This window comes from Macrobrachium rosenbergii, chromosome 12, assembly GCF_040412425.1.
Source record: "Macrobrachium rosenbergii isolate ZJJX-2024 chromosome 12, ASM4041242v1, whole genome shotgun sequence".
Lineage (NCBI taxonomy): Eukaryota > Metazoa > Arthropoda > Malacostraca > Decapoda > Palaemonidae > Macrobrachium > Macrobrachium rosenbergii.
The window spans coordinates 43,652,601-43,672,286 of record NC_089752.1 but is presented as its reverse complement, the minus strand read 5'-3'; positions in this window follow the sequence as shown (position 1 = coordinate 43,672,286).

The window sequence follows — 19,686 nt, the reverse complement described above, 5'->3', positions numbered from 1 at the left end:
GTTGATCCCTGTAATGATACTCAAATGAGGTAAATGTTCGGAACGATCATTCTGATTAACTCTTACTTCATTTTTTTATACACACACACATATATGGAACTGTTGGATTTTGAGTTATGAAATTCTTGCAAACATTTATATAATTTTCCAAATTACACGCGCACAAACACACGCTCACTACCTCTCTCTCTCTCTCTCTCTCTCTCTCTCTCTCTCTCTCTCTCTCTCTCTCTCTCTCTCTCTCTCTGTCTGTGCGCTAGAGGCAATGTTATTCTCGAGTTGTCTTAGTTGTATGTAGACAAGTTTGTAGAGGCCCTTACATACTTGATAATTTAGATTAACTCAGCATATTCCTCATTAATATTCATCTCAGGCCAATTATGGAATATTAATGCAAGAGGGTCGTTTAGGGTTTAGCAAATTCCTCCTGTGTTTGATCAAATAAGCTCTCTTCATCTCCCATAGTAATCATATATTCTCCCAGTTCTTGTTATTAGTCATTTTCTCCGCTTCCCTTTAACAAATTTGCTAGTTTTCGGAGAAGGGAAGGAGGAAGGAATAGCTCTCTATTCTACGAAGATGAGTTGATAATGGTGATGCATGTTTGATTTATTTGTTTATGTAACCTGGCGTTGCTAAGACCATGGCCATCGACGTAGTAAATGACTGTATTAATGGTCATGAGTTTCTTGGTGGTAGAGTTAACTTCATATAAAAAGTGATGTTATGAATACATGAACGATAAATCAGTGGAGAACTTGACCTCTAATTAGTTCAGGGACTAAGAGCTGTGAACCTGATAGGCGACGATGATACTCTTATCTCTCTTATCTCATTTATCTGAGATTTCCCTCTTACCTTCCTAGCGTGTTCTCCTCACTCTTAACTCTTATGCACGTACTCTCTCTCTCTCTCTCTCTCTCTCTCTCTCTCTCTCTCTCTCTCTCTCTCTCTCTCTCTGACTTTAATTTGATATCAAAAGTGCTCGATTTTAGTGAGCTTCCTTTTTATGGCATTTAACCTTCGTATTTGTGTACTATATCCTCTACTTTTTCGAGACATCTGAATACCAGTAATAATACTTTTTCACCCAGTAAAAGGGGCAGATATCCCAGATTTGCACCCAATACATAATAATCTTTACAGAGGCTCATTATATTTTTATGTATGTCTGTTTGAATTTACTTACGTACGTATATGTTTTTCTTCAGTATTTTTAAACCCATACAAAGTCATTTACTTTTTAAAACCTATATAAGGTCATTATATTCTATTCATTTCTGACTTGTAAATGCCTTGTGTAATATTCATTTCAAGAACACCATCATGAATGAAACTGCTTCGGCTTTTCCCTTCCTTGATAAGCGGGTTAAAGCCCCTTTATCTGGCTGCTTTTATGTCATCTCATTCCTTTGATAGAGGAGATAAAATAAATTTGAAATGCAATGATTATGGTATGAAAAGTGGGGGGTTCTATTGAGGGCTGCAGCCCACCATTCCGCAGGAAGAGGAAGTCCTTGAGTTAATTAAATGCTTCAGTCGGGGGAGTTGAAGCAAACATTGTAGCCTATGTGCATGGTGATGGGACGACATTTTAGCTCAGTTGAGCTGAAAGGTCCAATTAAGGATTTTGATCAAAGCTTTCTTGGCGTTTGCTTCTTGTATGTATGTGCGTAGGGATGTGTTTCTTCCTTTCATGTAAGTAAATATGTACGTATTCATGTTTTACATCAACTTCTCATGCCTTCGACTTCTCTAGAATCACTGGACCAATTTTATCGAAATTTTTGTCACAAAGTATCAATCGAGTTTTATGTACAACGAATAATGCTGTATGAGCCGTGGCCCAAGAAAGTTTCAGCCACGGCCCGGTGGCGGCTGTGTTGCCAGACTTACGATTATGGCTAACTTTAACCATAAATAAAATCAAAACTGCTGAGGCTAGGAGGCTGCAAATTGTTATGTTTGATGATTGTAGGGTGGATGATCAACATACATGCAGCCCTCTAGCCTCTCGGACAGAAAAAGTGCAGACGGAAAGACAAATAGCCATCTTAAAAGTTTTCTTTTTTACAGAAATCTAAAAAAGTGGTAAAACAAGAGGGCTGAATTTTTTCGAATTCGTCTGTAATATTCAAGCCTGTTCAAACCGCGGCCCAAGGGCCAGGGTGTGACCACCATGGGCTCTAAAGTTTTACACAAGGATATGTTGGAAAAATAATAATTATATACTTCCATTGGCATCAAGATGGCTCAGGTTAGCAGTGTGGTCGTTTGACCACATAATTCCAAAATAGTTCTTTATGTCGCTTGGCTTCAGGTTATGAATTTATATAATCACATTATATGCAGTACTGTAATTTCCTTTTCCCGGAGATTTGTAATCAGATTTCGTTCTTAATTTTTAGATGCTGTTTGTGATATGGGTTTCATGTTGAAATGATTAGGCTAATTCAGATTACATATGTACATGCCCGGGATAACTCTGAATGACAACTGATAAACTCTCTCTCTCTCTCTCTCTCTCACTTTTTCCGTCTTTCTCCTTCCTAACACCCCCCTTCCTAACACCCCCACACTCTCTCTCTCCCCTCTCTCTTTCTATCACTTTTTCTCTCTTTCTTCTTCCTAACACCCCCTCTAGTCTCTCTCTCTCTCTCTCCAGCCTTCCCTGTGTCTTTCCTTCTTTTTTCTCCCTAACACCACTCTACTCTCTCTCTCTCTCTCTCTCTCTCTCTCTCTCTCTCTCTCTCTCTCTCTCTCTCTCTCCAACAATCCCTGTCTCTTTCCTTCTTTCTTCTCCCTAACACCCACTCTACTTGCTCTCTCTCTCTCTCTCTCTCTCTCTCTCTCTCTCTCTCTCTCTCTCTCTCTCTCTCTCTCTCTCTCTGTCATCCCCTTTCCAACCCCCGCCCCTTTGGTGTCATTGATGTCTTACCCCCACAGTATTCTTTTCCTAGTAAGTCATATGTATACCGAAATTAGGTATTATAAATTTGCACAGTTACTAAGTCTACGGGCATAACCAGCCCCGTTTCACGGGCAGAACAGCCCCGTATCAGGAAAGCCCTTCCCACCCCCACCCCCTTTGGTGCCCTTTGGTGCTAGTGATGTCGTACCCCAACGGTGCTGACTTCTAGATAGTAAGTTATATGTGTACCAAGTTTGCTTGAAATTGCTCAATACGTTTCAGAGTTATGCTGACACATAATCACACACACATACATACATACATTTTTATATATGTTACAGGGAACAGATCAACACTTGTTTTGGAAGTGTACGTAACATGATCTTAGCGATCTAACTTCAGGAAAAAAGACGTAAAAAGGTTCGACCCCGATCTCACTAGCACTTTCCCCCCTCTCTCTCTCTCTCTCTCTCTCTCTCTCTCTCTCTCTCTCTCTCTCTCTCTCTCACAGTTTACCGATTCTCTCTCTCTCCCCCTGACCTCACTCATTCTCACAAGTAATTAAATGGACTATTTAAAGAAACACAATCTTTCCTACAAAAATAGGTTTATTATTCAAATAACCCAACAAGAAATGAATAAAACAAAGCAAAGATTAAAATGCATAATAAATGAATTATCGAGTCAGATAACTAAACTCTAAATTGCAAAGCACTTCTGACTAAAGAAGTCTCATTATGGCTAATAGCCTGGAAACCACAAAATCTCACATACTCCCAAATCAACAACCAAACGTCATGTCAAAAAAAAGTCTACCATGTTATTCCCACAAGTCCACATGTTATTCCCACAAGTCCACCATGTTATTCCCACAAGTCCACCATGTTATTCCCACAAGTCCACAGACATCTGTCGAAAGAATTAAACATGATAGAAAACTCCCAAAAATATATGAAATACAAAACACAATAATGGAAAGTGTAAAATGCATAGCCAAGATATGGCAAACGTAACATAACAAAATAATAATATAAAAGAGGTATGAATATTCATATTAAATTTCCCACACCAGTTCATAAGTTCATAATGATTAGAAAGTCATGGTAAAAATCACAAGTTCAATTTTCTCCCATAAAAACAGAGATTTGAGACTCTACCTTATCTGCCGATTTTCAAAGCCTGGAACCACTTCAAAGTTATGACTGGACAACTGCAGTTCTATCACGTTAATGAACGATCAAACTCACTTTTAGGGCAGATTTTGGCATAATCTAGATCAAAGTAACGCACGTACTCACGAATATACATAGCGCTTCGGAGATCACCTGATCTCCAATATTGCTGAGCTTCTCGCGCAAAGAGCTGAGGAATCAAACTATGCACTGTTTCAGCAATCTCGCATCGAATCTCTTGCCCTAGTTCGCTCTCACTCCAAACCTTCCACGATAACATCTTAAAGCATTGAAGCTATGAAATGCATATATGTGTCCTTTAAATAGAGCTCGGCCACCCCATAAGAGCGTCTCGCTCTCTTAATGGCGAACTAAAAATAAAAAACATATGTATAAACCATAACAAAATAGAGCTATGCTCAATTAGCAATGTCTGCTGCACTGCAGCTTTAAGGACTGCTCTCATTACGCACTTCCAAAGTCACTGGGGTTGTGTTCTTAGAGCCTTTACATGTAATCTTACAAACACGAATAAGCTTTACTACCCCCACAACAAGAATTATCAGTAAAATAGCTATTAAGACGATTAAAATTGCCGGCATAATATATTCCTGATACTCGAACATCACGGGATCGTCGATGTCTTCCAACAGTGGAACAGTCATTGGCACCTTGGTTGTAGGTACCGCCACTACCAAATGCTCGTTATGCGTATGGCGCATAATTATCTTCTCGGAACTGTTGAATACAGCACGGCTGATAACCAAAAAGTTCGTTGACATCACACGGCATGCAGCATCAAACAGCTTGGATCCTTGAAGAACGAATGATGTCGACTTGTTACTCTGGCACATCATTGTAACTGCACACTCTTTGCAAAACACGGCAGTAAGGGTGCTGGTGGACACAATGTGATAATCTCGCAGGAACTGTCTAAAGTCTTAGTAACAAATTCCCTACCATTGTCTGTGAGCAGACATTCAGGAACACCATATCTACAAATTATCCCCTTAAAGAACGCTATAGCAACTTCCTCAGCTGATTTGTATTTCAGTGGGAAAATCTCGACAAAGCGAGTTAACTCGTCAACAACTACTAATAAATGTCTATAACCATAAGCGGACTCTGAGAAGTTACCCAGAATATCCATATGCACTCTCTGAAACGGCCTATGTGGTATGGGATATGAACCCAAACGACACGACACTGTCGTCGCTGGCTTATTCGCATTGCAAATAGCGCACTTCTTCACAAAGGCTTCTACTGTGGAAAATATATTTTTCCAAAAGAACTTTGACCTGACGTTTTCATACGTCTTGTCCACACCTAAATGAGGAGAACCAAATTTACAATGTACAATGTCTAGAACTTGTGGTACTAGACTCTCTGGCACGATGATTTGTGTAATTTCACCCATGCTTCGAGTACTTCGCAAGTTATACTTAACTTTCCTCACCAATAAATTATTCTCCAACTCTAGACCAGAAAAAGGCAACTTATACCCTTTCTTCAGTGAAACTCCCCCAAGAAATGCCTTAGCATCTGACAACAATTTATCTTCATCTTGCTTTTGTTCGAGCAAGCCTGTCCCAAGTGACATTTTCACCCGTAATATAACACACAGCGTTACCCTCACTATCACAAACAACAATCTCTCCCGAGACTGCCGACTCACTATTTCTCCCCGAAGTATGCACTGTAGAAACGTGTATGTCCTCTACATGCGATATCTCAGAACTACTAGTATCAGAGACATTAGACACCAAATATTTACTCTCTTCTCCCACACAGGATTCGGTGTGTATTTCCTCATCCTCAACCGGAAAATATCTGCTGAATGCATCTGCAACTACATTATGCTTACCTTCAATGTATTTGAGGTTTGCATCAAAATCTCTCAATGTCAGGAACCACCGTGCTCTCTTGGGCGACAAATTTGGCTTATTAAAAAGCTCTAACAACGGTTGATGATCTGTAAAAATCTCAACTTTATTTCCCAACAACAACATCTTAAAATGAACAAGGCTAGAGACGACTGCGAAAGCCTCCTTGTCCACAGCTGACATCAGCCTCTCGTTACTACCACGCGTTTTGAACTTTCTGCTATAAAAAGCAATTGGGTGTAATTTCCCGTCAAATTTCTGCATCAAACACGCACCTATACCTTCCTGACTCACGTCAGTCACTAAGGTGAACGGTTGACTAAAATCTGGAAACTTCAAAACAGGTGGGTTCACCAAAGCGTTCTTAAGCTTCTCAAAGGCTAATTGCTGACTATCACCCCAAACAAACTTAACGTCTTCTCGTAACAAATCTGTCAATGGAGACGCTATTGTAGAAAAATTCCGCACAAAACGGCGAAAGAAACCCGACATACCTAGGAACGAACGAATCTGTTTCCTGGTTTTGGGAACTGGAAAATTCACAATGGCTTAAACTTTCTCATCATTCACTCTGACTCCCTCTTTAGAGATAACATGTCCTAAATAGACAATTTTCCTCTTCAGAAACTCACATTTGGCCAATTTGACCTTTAACCCAGCGAACCGTAATCGCTTGAGGACTTCTTTTAACACCTTTAGATGTTCTTCAGTTGTATCTGTGCATATGAGAATGTCATCCATGTACACAAACACCGACTTTCCTAACAAGCCATGAAGTACTGTGTTAACCAGTCTAGTAAATGTTATTGGGGACCCTTGTAATCCAAAAGGCATCCTATTAAACTCGTAATGTCCCTTTGGTACCGAAAATGATGTATATTTACGGCTACTCTCGCTAAGGGGAACCTGTAGAAACCCTTGCATAAGATCTATAGATGAATATATATTCTTGCCACCAATCTCAACAAACAAATCAGGCAAACAAGCTACAGGATATCTATCTGGGCATGTTTTTTCATTCAATTCACGAAAATCTACACAAACTCTGATGCTACCGTCTTTCTTAGGAACTGCAAGCAAAGGAAAATTAAACGGAGAATTGGACGGCCTAATAATGCCTTCCGACTCCCACCTCTGAACTTCTTTTTCTACTTCTTCTCTGATCTTAAAGGGAATTCGATATGCTGGAATATATATGGGATTTGTACCCTTTTCTAGGCGGATTGAATGTTCTAAAACATCTGTAACTCCTAATTTATCTCCCTTCAAAGCAATGATATCTAAATATTCTTTCAACACTTTCTCTACTTTGTCTGAATATTCAGGATAATCAACTTTAGCCAAATGTTCATGCAGAACCTGACTTCGGAACTGTTGCTCCTCGTTAGGAAACATATTCCCGTCTCCACAAAAACTCACTAATTTATGTTCTTCATTAAACTCTTCAAAATCAATTACATAAGTACCCTTGTGATATTTTTTCACTGAGTCTTGATAGCTAACTAATTCTACTGTAGTCACGCCTGCGACTGAAACTTCATTTACTGACACCGTACTCACAACGTCTTTGAATTTCTCGGTTCCCTCAACAACGCACACTTGAGAAGGAAACTTTTTCTCTTTCATCGACACTTTAACCAATGTAGGAACTCGCGGTTGCAATTCAATATCTTCCAACAAGAATCCTTTGAAAGATTTTTGTGGAATATCTTCACTCTCTAATGACTGTGTTACACATGTCTCAGACTGTGTCTTAGGTTTCTCACAAGTTTTTTTCCTGTGTATATATGGAACAAAACAACCTGGCTCACCTATTGTAATCCCCTGAATTCCCGTAAGAATGTTGATGTTATGTCGCATGCAAGAAGGGTGTCCTAGCAAAAGCATTTCACCTAAGGCTAATCCTTCTATGACCAAAAATGATCCTACTATTATCTTTCCGCCGATACAAAGCGTAAGAAATGACGAACCTAAAATATTCAGTTTCCTCGCTTGTACGTCACACACTGTCTCACTAGTAGGGACTAATTTACACTCTGGAAACTTCGAGTGAAAAAGGTCAGCATTTACTAAGTTAACTGAGCTGCCAGAATCAATGAAAATAGAAATTTCACTGCCATTAGAAAATCCACGTACAATCGGCCTAGGTTCTGGTGATTCTAAGGCCTGATTGCTCATTATCCTGTGTCCGTCTTCGAACTTATCTTGTGAAAATTCTGCTGTTCCTTTGTGTATCTAGAACTTGCATCATGTGGAATTCTCCTGTCATATCTAGAAAAACCTCCCCGTGACTTCCCTGAATAATCTCTATTCTTTGTGGCTGGGCAAAATCTCCATCCATGGTCTGAAGATTTGCAAACTGAACAATATCTCACTCTGCAATTTGATTTACTATGTCCTGGTTTATCACAATTAAAACAACGTATCGTTGTGACTGATCTCTCTGGAATTTTCTTCGATTCTACTCGTGCACATGTCTTCGCTGTTGCATCATTTCCCGAATGCGAGGGACTGGCCTTGTTCTGTGGTTTCGAAACCGCAGCAGACATCTTTGCACCTCCCTGTACAAAACTACTGTCCAGTGTCGGGCATTTTGATAGATTTTTATTAATCTGTGCAAACAAAGAGGATTCGTCTGTATCCAGATCAATTCTTTTGTCAAACCTTTCTACAATTACATCTGGGACCGACGTTAAAAGGCAAGCAAAGTGTAACAATCTTTCAAAATTATCTAAGGAGATATTATTTCCAGTTACCCATGGAGAGCCTGTTATAGATTTCTTTAACTCACCTACTGCATCAAAGAAATTCGCACTGTATGTGACCAGTGAATCATTGCCCTTCTTTATTTTGAGAAACGCTCACAAATTCCGAACTGCACACTCATGTTGAACTCCGCCATAAGTAGCTCGTAAAAATTTCTGCAGTTCATTCCAAGTTTTACACCTTCTGAACCCGAAACTGCGTGCACGTTTTCCAATATCTCCTTTATCCAAATCTAGAAATGCTTTAGCCTCTGTTAAAGCTTCAGCGCCATTCGTAATTTTCTTGGAATTCAGATAATTGTTCACTGACTCAATGAAAGTTTCTATATTTTGGGTTGGCTTCCCATCCACTAACCCTTTAAAATTGGTAATTCCTGCATTGACGTTCGTCACCCTATGAACCACAATTGATTGCGATGTGCTTGCTGCATCGTTCTGCATTTTGTAAGTGATTACACGCCCTGAGCGTAACAACATAAAAAAGAAACCAAAAAGAACACTAGAGAAAGGCAAAAGTTACCCCCTCTAAAAGAAGAACAGAAAACTGAGTGCCTATCACTCGTGAAACAGAAAACGGAGTTCTGCGCAACTTACGAGAATGGGGTACTCACCAATTTGAAACAGAAAACGGAGCTTTGTGCAACTTGTGACGTCGCCCACTCGAAAGAAGATGGAAGGTGTTAACTTCCCACTATTGCTTGGTTAAGGGGAGCGCACTCTTAGATTTTTTATGAATATTTTTGAAATTTAAAAAAAATGGTTAAATGGCCGTAAGACATGAGCAACACCTTCGTTATCACGTGACCAAAGCATTTTTTCGAAATATTAAAATTGATGGGGTTTTGGGCCTTCGCCCCCCACACGGTGAGGTAGGGCTGACGTTTGGCTCCTAATGACTATTGTCATTTTTTCCTTTATTTGCCTAATTTATTCATTATTTTGATTTTTATATCACCTTATCTCCTACGTCTGGCAGTGTCTGGCAACAACAATGGCTTGTTCCTTGGTGAATGCGTGGTAGGAGACAGGGTTGCCACCATACGTTGAAAGCGGGTGGTGGGACACTTTTTACTCTGAGCAATTTTTTCGCTATTTGCGGTGTTTTTGCTGTCTTTTTTTACATCCAGTAACTCTAAATACAATCTATATACTTTCACCTTCAAAAATACACTCACAGTTGATGAAATGAATAAAGGATGATGAAAAGGGAGTATATGATGACAAGTTCATTATATCAAATCTCGGTTAGATAAAATAGTGTCGGGTATTAGGTGCAAGGTAGGAAATTGCAGGGGTAAAGTTCAGGTCGAATTCTCTGCCAATAGATGGGATACTGATATTTTAATGAAGTGCCAATCGTGTAGGTTTACAGTTAGTGCCCCAGCAAAGCGAATTAGCAATGGAAAATCTCAGCACCATCAATTGAGTGAGATAAATATTGAGGAAATTGAACACAACTTTGGCTATGAGAAATTCAACTTGCTAACACATCTGTTTGGCACAAGTGAAAGTATAGAAGAAGTTCTTCATTCGAGAGACAAAAAGGCTTGAAAATCAAACTCCAAAGACCAAAAAGACCAAACAAGTGAAAAAAGACTGAAAATGAGTCAAGAATATCAGCCTGGTAGCTACTAAACTTCTAGTTTCTTAGTTTCAAACAAGGCAACAATGAGTCAGGTGGTACTTGATGATACCCTCGCCTCGAGCGAATAATACCCCTTTTTATAGAGGGAAGGGGGTGACCTGGAGCCAGAAATCAACCAAAATAATGCTCTAAGGTAAGTTTTTTCCATGAGTGCCAAAAAAAACCACTTGTTGATCTTTACGGTCGTTTTTCTCAGTTTTCACTTTTTTGCACTTCAAACGCAAACTACATTTTTATTTTTAGGCCAATTTTAAAGTTAAATATACCATTGGAAAGAGGAAAGAAAGACGAATATTTGTTTGGGGCTAGATTTTTTCTTAGGTTGACGAGGAACCGGTGATAATCAAATTATACAAATTTGGGGGGAAAATCCCCCCTCGCCCCATCCAAAAAAAAAGGAAAAGTAGAAAAACTCTTCCGAGTACTTTTTTCATACTGTGATATACTTTCTGTGTATGAAGCCGCATTGCAATAGCTCTAAAAATGAAGGAGGTGAATCATTTTTAATTTTTTTATTTATTTTTTATTTTTTTAATAAAATCCAAAATAATCATCCGATCACTCTCAAATTTTTCCTGGAACATCACCTTATATATATGTATAACATATAAAAATTCCATAAAAATCGGAGCATTATTTCTATGTAAGCGTGCGCTCCCCTTAAGCATAAATATCGCACGATCACCATTTTACTTAATTAACTCACAATCGCCACTAATCACACTTATTTGGGTATTTTGTTAACCCCAAAATTTCTCTAGAGATCACCCAGATCTATTTCACAAATCCCCACTCCCAATACTCGAATAGAGACGGAAAAAAAAAGATTCCCCGTATTACACACGTAACTCGACACTCTTATCGCACCCGCCCTCTTAGGACTGACTGGTCGCTTCTGCCCCGAGGCTAGTCCGTGTCTTGGGCATCAACGTTACCAATTAGTCTATTAGTAATCTCCCTCTTTCGCTACCCTAATTAAGACTATTTAACTTTTTACCGCTGCCACCATTAAAATCTGTTACAGGGAACAGATCAACACTTGTTTTGGAAGTGTACGTAATGTGATCTTAGCGATCTAACTTCAGGAAAAAAGACGTAAAGAGGTTCGACCCTGATCTCACTAGCACTTTTCCCCCCTCTCTCTCTCTCTCTCTCTCTCTCACAGTTTACCGATTCTCTCTCTCTCCCCCTGACCTCACTCATTCTCACAAGTAATTAAATGGACTATTTAAAGAAACACAATCTTTCCTACAAAAATAGGTTTATTATTCAAATAACCCAACAAGAAATGAATAAAACAAAGCAAAGATTAAAATGCATAATAAATGAATTATCGAGTCAGATAACTAAACTCTAAATTGCAAAGCACTTCTGACTAAAGAAGTCTCATTATGGCTAATAGCCTGGAAACCACAAAATCCCACATACTCCCAAATCAACAACCAAACGTCATGTCAAAAAAAAGTCTACCATGTTATTCCCACAAGTCCACCATGTTATTCCCACAAGTCCACCATCTTATTCCCACAAGTCCACCATGTTATTCCCACAAGTCCACAGACATCTGTCGAAAGAATTAAACATGATAGAAAACTCCCAAAAATATATGAAATACAAAACACAATAATGGAAAGTGTAAAATGCATAGCCAAGATATGGCAAACGTAACATAACAAAATAATAATATAAAAGAGGTATGAATATTCATATTAAATTTCCCACACCAGTTCATAAGTTCATAATGATTAGAAAGTCATGGTAAAAATCACAAGTTCAATTTTCTCCCATAAAAACAGAGATTTGAGACTACCTTATCTGCCGATTTTCAAAGCCTGGAACCACTTCAAAGTTATGACTGGACAACTGCAGTTCTATCACGTTAATGAACGATCAAACTCACTTTTAGGGCAGATTTTGGCATAATCTAGATCAAAGTAACGCACGTACTCACGAATATACATAGCGCTTCGGAGATCACCTGATCTCCAATATTGCTGAGCTTCTCGCGCAAAGAGCTGAGGAATCAAACTATGCACTGTTTCAGCAATCTCGCATCGAATCTCTTGCCCTAGTTCGCTCTCACTCCAAACCTTCCACGATAACATCTTAAAGCATTGAAGCTATGAAATGCATATATGTGTCCTTTAAATATATGTAGATTAGTACTTGTTGGTAATTAATCTTTTGCTAGAATGGCTGCTTATAAAAATTGAATTTTTTGAAACCCAGGGGGGGTTCTTGTCAAGAGGAAATGTAATTGAAGCTGCATCAAGAAGGACCACATTTGGGTTTCTTTTGGAAATTCGATAATCCAGAAAGGAGATTTCTGGGTAAATATTTTTCATACTTGCAGCGGAGGGCGTATTCTATCATATTTTAATGGGATAGTTGTGTTGGAGGGTTTACTAAGGATAGCATGTTTCTGTCTATAATTTTTATGTGGAAAATGTGTTCGTGCTTTTTTTCTGCGCCTTCGACTTAGGAACACTGCGCTCTAGTAAGAATACTATATCCTAGTAAGGATACTGCTTCCTGATATGAATACTGCTTCCAAGTAAAGATACTGCTTTTTAGTACGAACATAAGAACAGTCCTTTTATTTTGCTCTGTATGTATGCTTGACACGGAAGAGGAATTCCGTATAAGGTGTCGATTATTTCATCATTATTTGGATATTGGGATCTGGGAGAACGAAATCGAAATTCTTTCAAAAGACGGGATTGAAGAGTTGAAATATATTTTCATTTAGTCGCGTTTGCCATATTCTTTCTGTTTGTGAATGTCTTTGACGAAAGGTTATCCACTTTGATCTTTTATTTCTAGCCCAGAACTCTTCATTATTTTCCATTCCCAGTAAAGAGAGAGAGAGAGAGAGAGAGAGAGAGAGAGAGAGAGAGAGAGAGAGAGAGAGAGTAAGAGTGGCGTAAACCATTACCATTCTTGCGACGCATTTCGAAATGAATGCATCCATAAGGCTGTTCAATGCGTGGACTCTGAAAGCCTATATGTCTAACTTTTCATGGGTGTCAGGGCAAATGGGGGTCCGTTAATATGTAATCTGGTTGGTATTGACTTTTTTATTCTCTCTCTCTCTCTCTCTCTCTCTCTCTCTCTCTCTCTCTCTCTCTCCATTGAGAGTTAGAGTCTCATACTGTGTGTTCCATTAATCCTAGATCCATTTCTTTGGTTTTTGGTTTTAAGGGGAACTAGGGGAATGAGTCACAGTATCTTTGGAAAGTTGTTTATATTCTTGTTATTATATTCTCCGCCTGTGGAGCTGAAAGGTCATTACTTTCTCACCCATCCGTGTGTGTGTGTGTGTGTGTGTGTGTGTGTGTGTGTGTGTGAATGTTTCTGGGAAATTTCATGACTATATTGATGCGCGGCTGAGATGCAATGGTGATACATGTGAAGGTAAAAATTTCCATTGACATAAATGCTTCATACGTTTGATTGGCGTCAGCGGAGGGTGTTGCCGTTCTTGTTGACATGGGCACATATCTGCTAAGAAAATTTTTCAACTGGGGAAGTTCGGATTGTAAAGTTACTGTGAATTACTGATAATTACCTGACCAAATAGCGAAATAATTGAGAATATACTGTTGTAAGGTGTGTTGCTAATATGAGGGTGTAGCGACCACGCGGCAGACTTACGATCAAAATCTGCTCTCTCTTGCGATGAATAACGCGGACGGAAAACCACGCGGTCGAGAGAAACACAAATTCTTTCACACGTCTTTTATGCAAATATCTCAGTCACTGTATTGTCACCTTTCATATATTTGTATCATTTTGCATACTGTTATGCCAGCTTTCCAGTAGTGTATGTACAGATGTTAATCAGATGTCTTGTATCTATCCATATGTAAATCTATGTCTGTGAAGAAACACAGACGCCTGAATTTAATCCCTTCCTCGATCTGTCAAGAGGTCGGGACTCCTTTTCGGCTCCCATGAGCTATTGATCTGCGTGAAAGTTTTGTAAATAAAGCAGTAGGCTGTAGACCTCCGTACCTCATTTCGCACCTCACAAACAAGGGAATCCTAAGAAAAGACGGTAGATAAAAAACCTAATAGTTGCATGTTATGGCAGACCAAAAGTTGTAATGTGACGGTGATTTTCTGAGATTTATATACGACGTCGCGACCAGTTATAGCATTATTGTTAGAATAGGCAAGCCATTGCTTTGTCTTTACCTTTTAAGATTGTATATTGCATGATGATCTATGTACCCTTCAGATACATAATTCATGTGTCTAGTATGCGTAGTTTGGTAGGAAATACTTTATTTAATTAAAAGGCCACAACTTAATTTTATTACACTCATTAATAAGATTAATTGTATTCCTATCTTTATGTCATAAAGATTTGACAGTGAAAGTTTCCATTTACGGTTTTAGCCTTCCAGTTTTATGTTATTTGGCTTGGTGTTATATGAAATATCCTTCATGATGACAGGTTGGCCGAATATAACAATGGCTTCGCCAGAGCTTTCGGAATCGTGAAACCCATAAAACTCGCCTAATGACCGTTGATGGTTGGCAGGCTCTCAGGACGACTTTAAATCCCTGGTAAAATTAAGCGTCGGTTGGTGGTTGAAGGACTCCCCCATGATTATAGTCTCCTAAAACTTTAGGTGATGATTTTAAAGTACAGTTTAATATGTGGAAACTATTTTCAGTAAATTAATTGTACTTTTTTTTAATAAATCAGTGTCCTCTCTCTCTCTCTCCCTCTCTCTCTGACACTAAAGAAGTTATCATTGGTCATTTTCCCGTCTCTCAGAGCCCCATTCTTATTTGTTGAAGTCTACCTTCCACTTCATTTGGTAATATTACACGTTCGTTACTGGAAAACAGTGGGGTAGAGAAATAATACGACAACTACTAGGGAGAAGAGGAAAACGAAGACAGAATAACTTTTGGCATTCTTAGCAATATAATATTATCTTTGGGATCAAGTTATGATCTACGGCAGCTAAAGTTTTCTTTTTTTAGGTTTTTTTACAGTTTGTTTATTAGATGCCAATAATGGCTTATTTGAATTATTTCCGCACATTTTAACATTGGTCGTTTATTTCAATAAGTGATTTTCTGTGTTTTAATTTTAGTAAATTCTTTGTAGAGTTTTTGTATGCGCAGTTCTCACTAGTTGATTAAGTATATATATGGGAAGGTTCCAACAATTGATCTTATTTGCTGATTTCGGGATTGTTGATTTTGAAGCGCTTCGATGGTGATGGTGGATAATCTCAAATGTGAACATTAGGTGGGACGTTCCAATCATTCATCTCCAGTCAGCTGACTCCGTAGGTGGGTAGTGCCGTCAGTGCACCTCACGGGATGCACTGTAGGCATTACTAAAGGTTTTTTTGCAGCGGTCCTTTGGCCCCTAGCTGCAACCCCTTTATTCCTTTTACTGTACCTCCATTCATATTATCTTTGTTACACCTTTCAAGCACACGAATATTCAGCTCACTCGTGGCTGCCCAGGAAGTGTAGGTGGTTCAGCGTTTCTGTCTACGCGAGCAGCTTCCGAGGACAGCTTCGGTACCATGCTTCGAAACCATACTTGGCCAAGTATCGTGTATAAGAGCCCTTACTCTCAATTTCCCTTTCAGTGCTGAATGACCTCATAGCTCCCAGTGTTTGGCCTTTGGCCTGAACTCTATAATCCAATCCATTCAGCTGAGCATAAGGAGTTGGTGGCACCAACAGTTTTGCTTTAGTGTGATGATAACGACCTCTTCCATATTGATCACGAACTTTCTCAGCAGCTGATAAATTCTGTGAATGACGTCACATGATTTTGTCAGTGGGTACTGGTCGTTCATTTTGCTTTGTTTTTATTTTACTGCGTTTTCTTGCTGCCTTTGGTTTTAAGTTTTTAAGGGAAAACGGAATGGGAAAGACGTCCAGTCTTACCCGTGGTTGTATAAGAATATGGTTTTTTACTTTCGTTCGTTGTAATGGTTTCATATTTGTGTGACTGTTATCACTAATTTTGCACAAGACTTTTAAAAGATATATGTCGCTGTATGCTTAGAAAAATGTCTGGTTCAAGTTACTCTGCAGGAATCGGTCTTCCCCCTTTTTGAATGCAGCTGTGGTATGTGTAACCCCCGTCCATTTTTAAGCATATTTTTGCACAGCGAATGTAGTTGCATTCCTTTGCTCTCGTATCGTATCCACTTCCTTATAGTGAAGATTGCATTTTTGGAAGAAAATGGAGAGAGAGAGAGGGGGAGGGTTAAACCCCGCCCCTCTCTCTCTCTCTCTCTCTCTCTCTCTCTCTCTCTCTCTCTCTCTCTCTCTCTCTCAGTATGTAGTGCAACTTTATAGTTCCGTAAGTTGGGAAAACAAGATTAAGTAAGAATGGGGAAGGGAAATAAAAAAAAGAAAAGAAAAGTGTTGAGGGTACTTGAGCTTGAAAGCGAAAACCCTCCCTGAGGCTTCTACGTCTTACGCTGGTTGCACTTTACGTAACTGAACTCGCTCAGCCTCTGAGGTCATGGTCAACATTTATTTTCCCATGTTGAAAGGTCTCTGCTTGCATGTACCAGGTCGCAAATCTTGTAGTTATAATCTGTGTACTTGCGTTTCTCTTATTTGCTACCAAAGGGCATTTTCTTAAACGTTGTTACTTAATACACATCATCGGTGATAAAATGTCGGGACATATAGAATTGAGACCCCTGTGAATATGTACGAACTTAAGAAGTTTCAGTTATTCGATACATGATTTGAATGATCTTTGCGAAATTTGGACACAGGTGGAGCAGAAGCTTTTCGGCATTAAACCTCACAAAAAGAAAAGCAAGGCTGTTAGAATTGGTTGCACAATCTAACAATACGTGGTGGATGGTAAAATCTTGGAGGATGTTGTGAATGCACAGCGAGTTAATTCAACAATAATGACAAAGATTAATGCTAAGACCTGGATTAAGAAATATAATAGATTTCAAGTTTTATCCAGCTATTGAAGATCAAATGGGCAAGAATGTTCGAAACGTGGCAGTAGAAATGAATAAAATAAATTCCCCCAGGATAGGCAGCACTCCGGAGTCTTGAAAGACTTTCTCAGTGTACCATTTTTTGCACGCTTGAAGAATAGATAGGCTAGATTGGTTTATGATAAATGATATGTAGAATTTTTAATGAATTTCATGTAATCGAAGAAACATTTTCGAAAGTGGGCTCTGTGTTCTAGACCTATAACCTGTGTAGAGGTATATTTAACTATAGAAATTACAGATATATTATGGACCAGGTGATGTAATAGTGTTATACATTTCCTCTCTCAGACCCTCCTCCAATAGTTCATGGTTGCTTGCCTCCATTAGGAAATCTTGGAAAACACGCCATTGTTACATACAATAACAAAAGAGAATGTTATGTGATCATAAAAGAGCATCCAGTATCATAAAATTAAACAGAATGTCTTGTAATCTTGAAAGAACATCTAGCACCATAAAAATGTTATTCGAAAATAGAATATACTTCTCGCAGACAGTGGATGTCAGTAAACAGGTTTATATTTCTTTTCATGCTGCAACAATCAGAGCGCAAAATTCCACGTTAAGAAAATGCAATATCGCCTGAGAACGAGTGAAAGCTCCCTGTGTATGCAAAAGACTTGTCCGAATGACGAGCTGGAGATATTATTTAAATGGACCCTTTATGTAAAATTGTCAACTTGAATTTTTCGTTTCAAGCGTGTAGTATTTTGGTAAATGAAGAATGTTTTTGCACTTACATTAATTTAGTTTAAGTTTTGGAAAATTTACTAGCATTATCAGTGATAATCAAAAGTTAACAGTAAGAAATGAGATTTCCCTTCTCATTTCTTCAACCCTGATCGCTTTAAGTTACGAGGACAGGTCCATCAGGATGTGAAATGACTTAATTTTTTACTGCCTGATAATATTCTCTCACATGCAGGATCCCGTAGGGGGTTAGCGCTGCTGTGTACCTCACTCGGTGCACTGCAGCCATTACTCAAGTTCTTTGCAGCGTCCCTTCGGCCCCTAGCTGCAAACCCTTTCATTCTGTACCTCCGTCCATATTCTTTCTCTTCTGTCTTAGTTTTCACCCTCCCCTAATAATTGTTTCATGATGCAACTGCGAGGTTTTCCTCCTCATACACCTTCACAACCTTTTTACTCTCGATTTCCCTTTCAAAGCTAAATGATCTCATAGGTCCAAGCGTTTGGCCTTTGGCCTAAATTTTACATTCCATTCCATTCTCTCATGCGGAGCTACTCTCCTGTTAAGGTTATACACTATAACCTAATTTGCTTTTAATGTATCTTCAGTTTCTTCTCCTCACTTATATAATTAAGGAATACAGATAATAATGGACTGTAACCTCTCTTTTATGGTTATCGTTTTACTAGCTGAAAACCTAAATCCATTCAGCTCAGCCCACTTTACTATGTTATCCATACAGAGCTGAAGGCGGCGTTCAGCCATTGCCATCCTTGTAGGCCAACGGGGTAATTTTACAAACGCTAATATTCTCGTCGTAACACTTATGATAAAGGTCTCAGGACATATTAAAACCTAGCCACAGTCAAGTGTCAGTGCTCCCCTTTCCTTCCCAGCCGGCCGCGCTTTCAACTTCCCACCAGCCACTTCGCAGATGGAAAGTTATAATAGATTTGGTGGTAGTACCAGCTTCTGGCAATAAATCGTTATCTCTCTCTCTCTCTCTCTCTCTCTCTCTCTCTCTCTCTCTCTCTCTCTCTCTCTCTTCAGACGATTTGAAGTTAGTGTATAGCTATGAAGTATTACAAAATTCTTGCGTCACTGAATGGATATGTTTTGGTTGCAAAAAGAATCGTTACTTAGTTTTCGAAATCCCATTTGCTCACTTGTTGCTGTCTGACATCTCCCTCTCACCTTCCGTAACCCCGCATTTGATCTAAACCGAATAAAATATACTTTAGACCTTGGCTCTAACAAACTTCAAATGGGATTCGGTCAGTCTGATCTAATTCATTCATTCTCTTGGGATTTATATATTATAATCAAATCGATAAATTCCCGTATACGAAGGTGTCTTCAACATATTTATATGCTGTGTTAGTGCTAAAGTGATTATAATTCATTGATTCATTTCATAATATCCCTGGACAACTCAGATTTTATAATATATCGGTCTAGTCTGAATTTGTCGCCACTTTCTGTTGTAATTGACTAACAGATTTTTTTGTTTTAAATTATTGTTAGGTGACTTTTATCCATGCGTATCCCTCAAAACATTTTTTTTAAAGTATTGTTAGGTGACTTTGTCCATGTGTGTCCCTCA